Raw genomic sequence first — 11,248 nt, 5'->3', positions numbered from 1 at the left:
TTTTGGAGCTGGGGACCGAACCCAGGGCCTTGCGCTTGCTAGGCAATTGCTCTACCACTGAGCTAAATCCCCAACCCCCCAACTGATTTCTTGATAGAAGCAGGAGACGCACACAAGGGAGACACACACGAGGAGAGTGACACATGAGGGTGTTCTGCTGCATCCCAGGAAATGTCCAAGACGTCCAGAGAGCGCGGGAGCCGGAGGAGAGCGGGACACACTCCGTACGTAGCACACGCAGTGACACAAGGCAAATGCTCTACAGCTAGCTACTGCCTAGGATGTACTGACTCGGAGCGCTGCGAACGGCTCTCACGCCCCTGGATCTGTCTAGATACAGAGGGATGAGCTGTATTTCCTTGCCCCTTCCGGGCCAGCTCACAGCTTCAACACCTGCCCCTTCCCATCCCCACTTTGAGGAAAAACACCATTTCCAACTGTGAGTGCCGCTTCCTGCGTCTCCTCATACATTTGACTTGTTTTGGCACCCGTCCTTGCTTTTCCGTCTCCTGTCAAAATATTTAGTGTTTCTCTGTCAAAACCTCATCCACTTTTAGCTACCACCCCGTGTCTTTCACAGGCAGGCTTGTTTTTTTCTGCAAGCTTGTTTTCGCTCCCTGTCTACACTCCCTCTCACCTCAGCTCACTCGGGCACCGTAATCTGGCTTCTGTTCTCTGGCTTCAGGGATGTGCATCTGCCGTCTTTGGTCTTGATTAATTCTGTCCTTGTGCTTTCCTTAGGTCTATTTTGGTAACATCTTCATTGGATGCTTAACTCATCTGTTAATGCTGTTTCCTGTTTACTAAGTATTTAAGGCTGTGAATTTTCCTCTCTTTAATTCAAGCTGGACCCCCCCCTCCCCTTTTGTTTCCTCATCTATCCGAGGGTTCGGGTGAAAATTATAGCAATTGGGGGTAGCAGCTTCCCTTGTTTTCTTGTTTTTGACATCGATATTACTCTGTGGCACTTTGGTGTGAGGAAATACTGAATCGTTTTTAATTTGGGGGGGGGGTTTAGAATTTGTCTGTGGTTTTCTGTATAGTCATGGCTGTCCCAATTGGTAGCTTGAAGAGAAAGGATATTTTCCACCTCTAGATTATAAAGCTCTCTGTGTTAATTTGTTAAATTTGTATTAACTACATGATTTTTTAGTGTGCGTGCATGTGTGTGTGTGTGTGTGTGTGTGTGTGTGTGTGTGTGTGAGAGAGAGAGAGAGAGAGAGAGAGAGAGAGAGAGAGAGAGAGAGAGAGCGCAAGAATCCATGCATGCAGAGGTCTGTACAGAGCACTGAGAGTCTTCCTATACGTCTGTCCTCTTCACTGCCTTGAGACAGTCTCCTTATTTAAACTGTAGCTTGCCTTTTTGGTCAGGCTGGCTAGCCAGTGAGTTCTCAAAACCTGCTGGTTCTAGTCTGCCAGTGCTGGAGGTGCAGGCATGAGTAGGCATGCCTGGATTTTATGTGAGTGTTGGAGATGAGCTCAGGTCCACATGCTTACGGAACATGGGTTCTTACCTACTGAGACATCCCCTTCCAGGTTTTTGTATCCCCAGTAATTTAGGGAAGCACGGCCAGAGGAAACCTCTACTTTCCCCCTGGATCGAGTACGTAGCGCCAGAGCAAAAGAGATATTTTTGTGATTGTTTAATAGCCCAGCACACCATGAGGAGCGGATGGGAGAATCACTCTTCTTGTGCTTGAGTAAGTGTATCAGTCTGGTGCTGACTTAACAAAAGGCGCCACTCAGGCATCCTTACTAAGAACATTTTGTTCTCTCACAGTCTGGAGGCTCCAAGTCCAGGATCAGAGTCTTGGTTACCTGGGTTTCTCCTGTGCCATCTCACCTTGGCTTGTGGGTGGCAGCCATGTGACTATGTCCTCTCATGGTCTCCTCTCTCAGTCCCTGTCTGCTCCCTCTCCTCTCCCCACCTCTGTATGTATATGTCTCAGAGGTCTCTCTCCCATTCTTACAACGATGCCAGTCCTATTAGGTTAGGGTCCTATCCTTAGGACTAAAGGCCCTGTCTCTAAATACTCACATATGTGGTCTGATCTTCAGTAGATAAAAAATTCAGGAGCAATGGGGGATGGGAATAGGAAACAGGAGAAGAGAAGGGTGGTGCCTTCCCTCATTTCTAGCACCAGATAAGTGTCTCACCACGGTGGTAGTGGGGACTCTAAATCAGATCTTACATCTCCAATTGTTTAAATGGGCTCTTGAAGAACAAATTCAGTTCAGCCACACGACAAATATTCCTTACACAGCATCTGTTTCCAGCCCAGAGCTCTCTGTGAGTCCTAGACCTGAATCAGATTTCTATTAGGGTTCTTTAGTCTCAGGCTGAGCATGGTCTGAACAAAACTCGTCACTTCTCCTCCTCTCACCGCACCCCCGCCACACCCTGTAAGGACACCTATTCTGCCTGTGTCCCCAGTACTATCAGCATCTATCGCTGGTCTGGGACAGAAACCAACGGGTTGTGTAGGGAGGTGTGGTTCAGTAAGTACTAAATATTCATACCTAACGTGGGCTTAGCAGAATGCTTACTTAGTAAGTACAAGGCCTGGGTTCAGCCCCCAGCATCACAGAAATATCAAGAGTGGTGGTACACATCCATACTCGCAGGTGGGGTCATCCTAAGCTATGGAGCAGTTTGAAGCCAGTCTAAGATACATGAGAGCTCATCTCAAAAGTAAAAACAAACACCCAATCAAGGCGTCTTCATCTTCTCACTGGTACCCTTGGCTGTTCACAGGGGGGTTATTAGACACCAGGCAAGCTACTTAAATGACTCAAAGACTGTCTACAGAAGAACAATAAGGAGAGAGGAGGAGACTGGGGCTCTGACCTATAAGCCAAAGCCACCGAAAAGCCTGGGGGGGCAGAGGAGGAAAGTACAGGGATCTATTGGAGGTGACTAGACAGGAGAGGTGACAGAGGCAAGTAGCTACAGAATGGAGGAGGGTTCAGGAAAATCCCTTCACTGGCTGCTTTGTCCTTCACTCAAGTGTTTAGGGGTGGGACTGGGTGTGGCTGGGATGTGGCTGGATTCCTGAGAGCAGTTTGATCAGGGCAGGTCCTGAGGATCAGGCAGTCCTTCTGGGAAGGACTTTCCATGGCTCTTAGGGAAGCCATAGCACCTAGTGGCTCACACAGCATCTGATAATCTTGCAGGCGAGTTTTGAATTCACAGTAGGTATCTACCCGGATGCCATGCTTGGCCAGAATCCCTTGGGTGGCAGATTCCTTCATTTCTTCCTGAAATACTGTTTGTTAAAAGAAGTGTGGGGTTTTTTTTGTTTGTTTGTTTGTTTGTTTTGCCCAGGTGAGGTTTGGGGGATAGTGGAGGACCATGCCATTTTCAAATTAGATCTTCATTCCCTTCAACCAGCACAGACTGGAGTGTGGGGCTGGGAAAGTGTGATGGTTGGTCTTAATGGTCAAATCAACACAATCTAGAATCACCTGAGAGAAAGACCTCTGCGAACATCCATGAGGGACAGTCTTAATTATGTCACCAGTATGGGAAGACCAGTCCACTGTGTGATACCATTCAACCGGCTGGGGATTCAGGAGTGTGTTGGCAAAGCCAAGTTGAAAACTAGTTAGTGTGCATGCGCTCATCCATTGACAGCTGGTCTTGACTAAGGGTGTGACATGACTAGCTGCTCCAAGTTCCCGCCAGCCTGACTCCCCTGCAGGGACGAACTGGAACATGGCACTGTCAACAAAAATGAATCCTTTCCCCCTTAAGCTGCTTTTGTTTGGCATTTCCTTACAATAACAGGAAATGATTCTAGGGAGTTACTGGCAGGAACTGGTCACCTTCAGAGTGCAGATCCTCCCTGAAGGAAGACAGTCACCGCCCCTGACATATGTGGTGGGAGACCCTGAACACCTCTAAGTTTCTAAGTTTCTGGTCCTGAGCTGGCTTCTCTGCTCCTCATCCCCAGCAGAAGAAGCTACAGGGCATCAAGAAGTGTAGGCTCCTTCCAAACGCAGTGTGTCCTTAATGGTCTTTACCGTTCTGCCTGGTTGTCCCCGTGACTAGTGAGAATGTCATAGTGAGTTGCTTTCCCTAGATTTGTCCCTAGAGGAGAAATGGCTAGAGCATTAAAATCAAATAGTGGGCATGCCCTAGTCAGCTGAAATTGCCAACTTGGATGGGGAGTTGCTGATCGGATGAACCTGTGGGCATATCTGTGGGAGACTTTTGATTATTAATTGATGTAGGATGGCCTGGTTCACAGTGAGAAGCATCATCCCTAGGCATTTGGCCCTGGGCTGTATCAGGACGGTGGCTAATCATGAGCTAGACAGCAAGTCAGAGAGTGAACCAGCAAGCGGCGGTCATCTGTGGTTCCTGCCTTGTCTTCCCGCGGTGATGGACTGTGACCTGGGAGGGAAAGCTAAAGTAAATTCTTCCTTCCCCTAAATTGCTTTTGGCTGGAGTGTTTTTATCATGGCAACGGAACAGAAATGACAGGTGTCTTTCCACAGATCCCAGAAGAAGAAGAAGAAGACCCAATATACTTCCCAATTAAAAATTTCCCACAATCGAATTTTCTAATATCTGTGATGCCCGCATCAATTCATTTGCTACTCTAACCACCACCACCCCCGAGACGAGACAAATGAACAGGATGCAGATCGCAGCTAGTGGCATGCCAAGTTTAATGCCCACTCTCCTCCCCGGATCTGTGGGCACCTCGCTCTGATCGTGATACACGAGTACATCTGAGCAGCGCAGAGGCATGCTTCCTGCTTGCAAACCTATTCATAATTTGTTTATTAGAACTACAGAGACAAGTAGTTCCTCGTGTGTTCCAAAAAGGCCCAAGACTTCCAGGAGCTCTGCCATCTGAAGGCGTTTAAGAAGCAGTTAATTGCACAGGCATCAGATGGCAAACGCCTGCAGGTAGGCAGATGGGTTCAGGCAAGAGAATCGCTGCCCCACTGAACAATAGGTTAGAGGCTGGGCCAGAGGCAGGATTATAACAAGACCCCTGGGTCCAGGCGGTCTTCTCTCCTCATGCCCTTTTTATCTTGTGAGTCTCTTACTGGGGTCCAAATGCTACCGCAGTTTTATGTCAATTCTGATCGCTGAGAGTGCAGTTTGAGCAGGTCCCACACTTTCCATCTGGGCCTCACTCTGTCAAGGAAGGTTCTGGAAATGCAGCTGCTACTTAATGCCTGTTCATTGATTGGCTTTTGGAGCATTAGATGATCTCCGAGGGCCTGCTTGGTAGTGAAGAACGAAGAGAGGATAGAGCCAGTGACCTCATGAGAGCAGGCCTGTTCTTCCCTCCCAGGTACCCATTTCCACACACTTTTCCTGCCCCCAGCATCCACACTGAGACCCTAGGGCCGTGAGTCCAGATAAAAACCCCTCACTCCAGAGTTTATATTTCCAAGTTGTTCACTCTCTGCTGCCAACTCCAGCCAGTCTCGAGCTAGGTTAGAGGGTGTCTTAGGGTTTTACTGCTCTGAACAGACACCATGACCAAGACTACTCTTATAAGGACAACATTTAATTGGGGCTGGCTTACAGGTTCAGAGGTTCAGTCCATTACCATCGAGGCGGGAGCATGGCAGCATCCAGGCAGGTGTAGTGCAGGAGGAGCTGGGAGTTCTATATCTACATCTTCATCCAAAGGCTGCAGGGGAAGACTGGCTTCCAGGCAGCTAGGACAAGGGTCTTAAGTCCACGCCCACAGTGACACACCCACTCCAACAAGGCCGTACCTTCAAACAGTGCCACTCCCTGGGTCAAGCGTATGCAAACCATCACACATGGGCTAGAGTCTTTGGAGTCATGTGCTCCTCCAAGCCTGGCATTGGTTCTGAGAGTTTAAAATGGTTGTAGTTTGCATAGAAAGTGTTTCCTATAGGTTCTTGTGTTTGAATGTTTGATCTCCAGTGCTCCTCCAGTTCAGGGAAGTGGCTGTCCCTTTGGGAGGCAGGACCTATGTAGAGGCAGTAGGTTATCGGGTCACTCCTGGCCTTGCTTCCATGTATTTTCTACTTGGTCTGAGGAGATATAATGTGAACAAGGCGTCCTCGCACTCTTGCAGCCTCAGCCACAGCTGCTCCCATTCTGGTACCCTCCTCTCCTCCAGGATGGGCTGTATGCTCTGGTACCCTCTCCTCCAGGATGGGCTGTATGCACTTACCCATGAGATCAAGGAAATCCTCCTCAGGGGTTGGGTGAGGAGAAAAGTAATTAACACAGAAGCAGAAGACTGTAAAGGAATTCTGCAGTCAACATCAGCTATCATTCATTCATTTATCCATTCACTCATTCGTTCAGCTCCTCTCTGCCTGTGGGCTTTCCAGGAAGTCTCCGTCACTGTCTATGGAGATAAGACGGTCTTGAAGCCGAGAACGCAACTGAGGAACACGTCTGGCATTTGGTCTCCAGGGATGAAATGGGCGTATTCACGGGAACAGGGAAAGGATTAGGTTGTACTTCCAGGATACATAGCTCACATCCAAGGGTTTAACAGGAGCATCGTGTAGAACTATCCAGGAAGATGAGGACTAGGAAAGAAGGGGGAAAGAGGGGCAGAGAGGAAGAGGGGGTGGAATGAGCCTACTTCCTAAGAAAAGGGACAGAAATAGCTGACTAGGAACAAAACTGGAGCCATAAAGGAACTGTGACACAGTCCAGGCCAGAGCAGACATGACAGGGTGACAACCCACTCATCAGGAGTGAGTTTTCAGCTCTGATTGGTCAGCATCACTGTTATCCCAGCAGCAAACTCCAGAACCTTCACCCCAAACCTGAGGAATCTCTGCGGGCCTCACAAGGTAACCTTTGCCTGTTGAGATCTGCAAAACACAGAGAAGCCCTTCTCTGGGGTTGGGACTGGGGGATGGAATCACCGGTCATTCACAGATGGTGGGTGGAATAGAATCTTTCGACCTCATAGAATTTCAGAGAATGAGGAAGAGCCACCATGGTGCCTCCATTCCCCAGAAATATCTCTTAGAGTTGATCTCAGATCCCGATAGCTTTACAACCTGCAACCTTAAAAATGAATACAGAACTGGGAAGCTTGTCCAAGAACCGATTTTCTTTATATATCCACACAAGTGATATACCAAGAAGGCTGTCAGTAAGATGTTAATGCTCATGACCACGTGGTTGCCGGGTAGGGCTGTGGCAGGGGACACTTAATGGTCAAGGATTAGAAGACCATATGGCCTCAGCAAAGGCTATGGGTTCATAAGGCAGCCCTGCTGAGTTCAGGCAGAGTCTCTGTTTCTCCTTGTACTTGCTTGGGTTCTTTGAAGCCATGGGTTAGGCAGAGGACAAATGGGCTGAGGGTCAGGCATCCTCTGTAGAGAGAATACATAAATAAAACAAACACAGCACAGGGCCAGTGGTCCCTAGGCTTGGCCAGTAACTGGCCTCACGGTCATATCTCCATTTGGTTTTGCTTTCTTCAGACCTGACAGAAACTAGGATGTTCTAAGTGATGCTTGTGTGCCTCGCTTTGGCTACCAGACTCTTGGAACAATGGACCCCTGAGAAGTTGATTTCCCATCTCTCTCTCTCTCTCTCTCTCTCTCTCTCTCTCTCTCTCTCTCTCTCTCTCTCTCTCTCTCTCCTCCATTAACCTGCTTTATCCAGAGCCCTCACAGCAAATGCTTTCCACGTCATTATATGAGATTGCCAGGTAAATAAAGATCTTTACTTCAAACAAGGAAATTTACAATATACTCCACTACCAGCTTGGGATGGAGGAAAAAGTTGGACCAGAGACCTGAAACTACATTTCACCATAAGTTTGAGGGCTTTACAGGTTTCTATGGAGTGAAGAGGGGTGAGCTCCCACCACCTCCTTTTAAATGTAATTTGGGATTTGCACAGTGCTTTTAATGATCCTGGGGGGTTGTGTCTAGAATCCTACAAATTCCAGGCAGATGCTGCATCACTAGAGCATGGCCCCAGCCCTCTCCTCTTCTACTTTTGCCTCTGGGATAGCCTTTCACTAAGTTGCCCAGGCTGACCTTGAATTCCTTCCCTCACCCAGAAGGGCCTTGGGCTCATGATTCTCCTGCCTCAGCCTCCTGAGTAGCTGGCATTGCAGGTCTGTATTGCTCGGCTGGCGTCTGCACAGTTTCTGGGCTCATGCACTGTGCCCTCCGTTGTTACCCCTCTGAGACTGAAGTCTTGCCTACTGAAGTGACAAGCTTCAGCACAGGGCAGTGTGGGGGTTCACCTTCCGTTTCCTCCTGGCTCTGTGATCTCTGGCGTGACATCAATATCTCAGAAGCTCACTTTCCTCTTCCTGAAGTTGGAAACCACAGCTGTGCTGGCTGGTCTTGTCAGCTTGACACAAGCGAGAGTCATCTGAGGGGGAGGGAACCTCAATGGAGAAGTTGCCTCCATACAATCAAGCTGCAGACAAGCTGGTGGGGCATTTTTTTTGTTAATTGGTAATATGGGAAGGTCAATTCACTAAGGATAGTGCCACCCCTGGACTGGCAATCCTGGGTGTTGTGTTAGAGTCGCAGCTCATGTCCAGACAGACCCCATCAGGCCAGTACAGTTCTACGTGAGAGAAGTTCATTGCGGGGTGGTGGGGGTGGTGGTGGTGGTGGTGGTGGTGGTGGTGGTGGTGGTGGTGGTGGTGGTGGTGGTGGTGGAAAGGACAAAGGGAGTAAGGAAGACGAAGGAGGAAAAGAGAGAGAGAGAAGGGGCGAAGGTCAGGAAGTGTCTGCCATTTATTTAGGCTGTGACATAACCACTCGCAGGTAGAGGTGGGAAGTGGACTCTAAGGACATATGGCGATTGCCATGGCAACAGATGCGTGGGTCCCTGTGGCCTACAGGTGATGTCACCATCATTGCTGGATTCAGAGGTGACCTGCAACCATAAAGCCAGTTCCCAACTGTAAGGCTGATTCTTGTTGCCAACATATCTCCCTTTTTCTTGTCATAAAAACAAGAAAAAAGTGGGGAGGGGGAAGCCAATGGTGAAAGGGGAATAGATATGTTGTATCTCTTAAATTGCTTCCTGCTGTCTAGGGGTGTCATCAATTTTGGGGTGTAGCTGACTTTCACCATGGGGTCTACTTGGTAAACGTTTGCATCAGTCTCTTCCATGGACGGCGGCTCCTCAGTGGACAGCGGCTGGTAATCCTGTAACAGGAACTGATTAATAGTTTGGTTAGAAATCTTTTGTATCTGTCATTGAAGGAATGTAGAAACAAGATTAATGAGGCAGGGAGCGAATAGTAACGCCAGGAAGATGACCAGGAAAGATGCTATGAAAGAGAGTATCCACTTTCGTATAGGGTTTTCCAAAATCCAGGAGTCAGAGGCCTCATGTTCCTTGAAATTCTGCACGTCTGAGTGTAGCTCCTGGATTTTATTTCTCACTATCCCGAATTGGTTGACATAGAAGCAGCATTCTTCTTGGAGGAACAGGCAAAGACCACCTTCTTTAGCTGTCAGACATCCAGCCCCTGTGTCTCGAGTTGTTGATAGAAAATGTGATTGGTCCATGACCCTAGCATGTGTATCCAGCAAAACCAATATGGGCAGCCCCCATACTTGTCTGGCCATTTTTTTTTTTTACAATCATCTTTTGTCTGATAGAGTCCAGTAATTGGATGACAACAGGAGAATGATGTTTAGCAACAGAGGGATTCTGGATGTCCCAGACTCGGGGGTGGGGTGGGGTGTCTACCTGAGAAGCTGGTTGCGGGGGGACAAAGGAAATAGAGGCTCCCAACTTAGCTGGAAGAACCCTTCCCAATAAGGGGACAGGACATGTTGGCTTTACCAAAAAAGGAATGGGTGAGAGGTACACCCCTAAAAATGCAACTAAGTGGTGGGTGGGGTCTGGTGAGGAAGGTAAGGTTGTCCTCCTATCCTGACAATAGGAAAAGAAGAGGGAGAAGTGGGTCCCCAAAACTCTGCCAGGACTGAATAAGTGGCCCCAGTGTCCAAGAGGAAGGAGATGGGCCACCCACATACCATGATGACTACCTGGGGCTCCCTGCTAGTGATGGCAGTGGTTGGGGCAGGGGGAGCTCGGGCCTCTTTTGTCATCAGCAGAAGCCTAGGAGATCGGCTGGAAGGTTATCTAGGAATGATGTTCCTCTATCCTGCACAACATGAGGGCGATGTCTGTCCTGATGCCACCTAGGATGTGAACCTTTTGGCTTGAAGAAGTTAGGGAAAACCCAGTGACCTTGTTGACCACATTTGTAGCAGGAGCCTGGTGTCTCTTAGCCTTAGAAGACCAGGAGTCTGGGCAGTAGCTGGGGCTGGTCAGAGAGCCTTTGCCAGCATATGGTATTTTTGTCTGCAGGGCTTTTCATCTCTCTTCATGGTATACCTTGAAGGCCAGGGCTAAAACTTCTGCCTATGGACTTAGGAGCCCCTTCTCCAGCTTTCTAAGTTTGGCTTTCATGTTGGGGTATCTCTGGTGAGAAGGAGAAACTGAGGTGGTGGTTTGGGTTTTCAGAGGAAACGGGTCTGCAGGAAAGGAAAAGGTTCCTTAGCTGGATGGAAGGTTGTAGCGTCATCTGGTGGAGGTTTCATGGCTAAGAGAAGTTGGGTTGGGGAACAAGAAGAACACAGGGAGGGGTTGGAGTGAAGATAGGTAAACGCTTGGGCATAGGGAACCTCTTTTTTTTTTTTTTTTTTTTTGGTTCTTTTTTTTCGAGCTGGGGACCAAACCCAGGGCCTTGCTTTCCTAGGCAAGCGCTCTACCACTGAGCTAAATCCCCAACCCCGGGAACCTCTTTCTATTTACCAGACCCCTGACAGTATGTATGAAGATCCCATAAGACAATTGGATCTAGTGTGCCATGAAGTGGCCATTTGGAGCCGTCGTCTAGCCGGTACTGAATCCAGATCTTATTGTAGAGGTGAATTGGTTTTGATGCCTTCAAGTCGGGTGTTAACTTCAGAGAGTTGAGATTTTCCAGGAGGCATCCCACTGGGGAGCCTGGAGGTACATTTGGAGACAATGAAGCACCCAATGGGGAGTTATTGTATTATTCGAACCGGCGTCCTGAGAATAATTCGATAATGAAATTTCAGCCAGGCTAGATGTTCATCACCTGGACCCTCTAGAGGCTACAGTGAATCCCGTACTCATAAGAAAGCATCTCTACCTAAGCCTAGGTATTTCTGAACGGACTGCAAGAGCACGGAGGTGGGGTGCAAAAACCACTTTTGAGAGTGTAGTCATCCAAGGGTCGAAGTCCTATCTTGTACATCAGCT

The sequence above is a fragment of the Rattus rattus genome, chromosome 8, assembly GCF_011064425.1.
Source record: "Rattus rattus isolate New Zealand chromosome 8, Rrattus_CSIRO_v1, whole genome shotgun sequence".
NCBI classification, from domain to species: Eukaryota; Metazoa; Chordata; class Mammalia; order Rodentia; family Muridae; genus Rattus; species Rattus rattus.
Note: the sequence above shows the minus strand (reverse complement) of the source record.